Here is a 2,731-nt window from a genome sequence, read left to right as displayed (position 1 = left end):
CACAGCCAATAGAATTTTCTGACCTGCATCTTTGTTTAAGAGGTTAAAATCTCGATAGGGAAAATCCATTTTAAATAAAATTTTATTTTATAATTATATGTGTTGCTGAGAGGTTGCTGATCTTTTTATTATTTCTACCAGAGTTCCACATGGGTCAGAAATCAGTTTAAACAGCTTAATTTCTGCTATAATTCATACACACACAGACACACACACACACACAAATAAAATCCAGCAATTATTTATGTACCTCTTATGTATTAACATTGGAGTGAATTAAAGAAGAGAAACCAGAGAATGAGAAGGGTATTTGTCTTCTAGAAACTTCATTGGGCGCTAACAATACTCACAGGAAATCGTTTGAAATCTGAAACAGTAGAAACGTAGAGACTAAGGTGGGTGGCGGGCAGGGACCTCACCTTGTTGTGTGGGAGTTCCAGAAGGAGAGAGCAATGAGAACCACAGTGGTAAATCAAAAAGGGAAACCCACTCCCAAGAGCTCTGACCAGTCTCCTCCATAAAGAGGGCAGGGGGCTCACACCCACCCAGAAAGGCTGGTCCAGTGCCAACCAGGCCAGGTCACAGAAACGCCACGCCATAAGCCTCGTTACAGGACAGCCTTCCCCCACAACAGATGCAACCCCACCCAAACAAGAGAGTCTGGGGACAAAAGAGACCTAAATCCCTGCCCCCCCCCCCCCTCAGCATTGATGCAGCCTCAAGGGCCAGGTGGCACCCAGGGCAAGTCTGCCATGCACTCCTGGGAACGGGCATGTTTAATCTGCTCAATTAGAAATGTAACAACTTCTTGCCTCCATTAGCCAGGCTGGCAGGGAGAAGGCACCGACAGCCATATGTGCCGGAGTTGCTAAGCAAAAGCCGAGAAAGCACAACCCAAAAGTAACCTCCTTCAGAATGACAGGCATTCATGAGAAAAGATACCGATGTGCCCAACTCTTCCTGGATTTCTCTACTTGGTCATGACTGTGGGATTGGGATGGTCAAGGGTACAGGCTACATGTCTCTTTTCTTCATCTCTAAGTAGATTTCATAATAATCATGCCTACTTTTCAAAGATTAAGACAATGCAGATAAAGTGTTTACTCCTGATATCTGAAACATAGAAGTTTCGTTGATGTTGTTATGATCTTCATGATTGCTAGCATTTTTACTTCCTTCATCGGATATTTCTAGTTCCCCCACCCTTCTGGAAACATTGCAAATATGTTTTTTTGAGATGCAAGGGAAGGAGGGTTCAACCATACCACTAGCATATCAATGTCTCATTAACAGGTCAATAGGTGGCCTAAACACATCTGAAAAGTTCAATAAACCCAAGGATGTCACTTCCAGGATTGCAATGCAGTCACCTCGTTTGCAGGGCTTGCTCACCTCCCATGCACTCTGCCTCACCAGGAGGAAGCCGGCAAGGGGAGAGGGCCATTTCATACTTTCCCACTCAACCTCCTGCACTTTCCCACTTCCACCCAGGGCCTCCTCAGCACAACAATCAACCATTTGCTACAAAGGGGCTGTGGGAGGTAGAATAGTGGCCCCCTGAATACACCCACATCCTTATCCCTGGAACATGTGCCTGTGGAGGTTCTATGGCAAAGGGGAATTAAGGTTGCAGATGGAATTAATGTTATTCATCTAGTGATTTTAAGAAAGATTGCCGTGGATGATACTGGTGGGTCCTAAGATCACAAGGTATTTTAGAAGTGGAAGCAGGAGGCCAAAAAAAAGAGACATGGAAGGAGATGGGACTAGGGAAAAATGGCAGAGATGCAATGTTGCTGGCTTTGCAAATGGAGGAAGAGGCCATAAACCAAGGGATGGGGGCAGCTTCCAGAAGTTGGGAAAGACAAGGAAACAGATTCTCCCTAGAGCCACCTTCATATTAGTCCAGTGGGACGTTCATCCCACATACTGTAAGATAATAAATTGGTATTGTTTTAAGCAGCAAGTCTGTGGTCATTTGCTATGGCAGCCATCGAAAACTAATACGGGGTCTTTCTGCGCATAACCTGGTGACATTATTCTGCCTCTGGGTGTATTTGTCATAGAGGTGGCACACATGATTTTTCAGGTGTCCTGACGCAACAGGCTAAGCCCCATGCCCTACAAATATGGGTACAAATTGTCATCACACATGAAACCGTAATGAGAGCCTGCCCTAGGAAGACAGAATGACAGAGAGCTTAAGGAGGGCCAGCAGTCGTGGGCATGTTTTGAGCTGCCCAGAGCACCCATGTTCTGCCTCATGAACACTTCTGTGCTTCCCAACCTCATCAGCAGCACAGACCCATGGTCCCCAAGGCTTAAGAGATTATACATGTATTAATTTTTAGCTAATTTTCTTATTTTTATTCATCAGACATACATATGACTTCCAACTAAAGCTTGTGATCAGCTTGAATTAGCTGGAGCTCCCATAATGAGTTCATAGAATTCCAGGCAGGAAGCTTTAGAGATCCCTCTTAGTCTGGTGCTCAGTAAATGTTGGGCTTCTCTATGTTTTCATTTAGTATTTAAAATACTTGGTGAAGCTTCATTACCACCTCTATGGCTTCATAAAAGCCCTGGATTGAGAAACACTAAAATATATTTTACCTGTGTGATCCTTTTAGATCCAGAACTTCATTCCTCAGTATCTAACTCCTTTCACCCAAGTGTTCTTTTCTGGATGCCTTTCAGCTCTGTGGGGTGGACCACTTTTTTCATTGTTTGG

Source organism: Myotis lucifugus, unplaced genomic scaffold (genome assembly GCF_000147115.1).
Source record: "Myotis lucifugus unplaced genomic scaffold, Myoluc2.0 scaffold_132, whole genome shotgun sequence".
Taxonomy (NCBI): Eukaryota; Metazoa; Chordata; class Mammalia; order Chiroptera; family Vespertilionidae; genus Myotis; species Myotis lucifugus.
Note: the sequence above shows the minus strand (reverse complement) of the source record.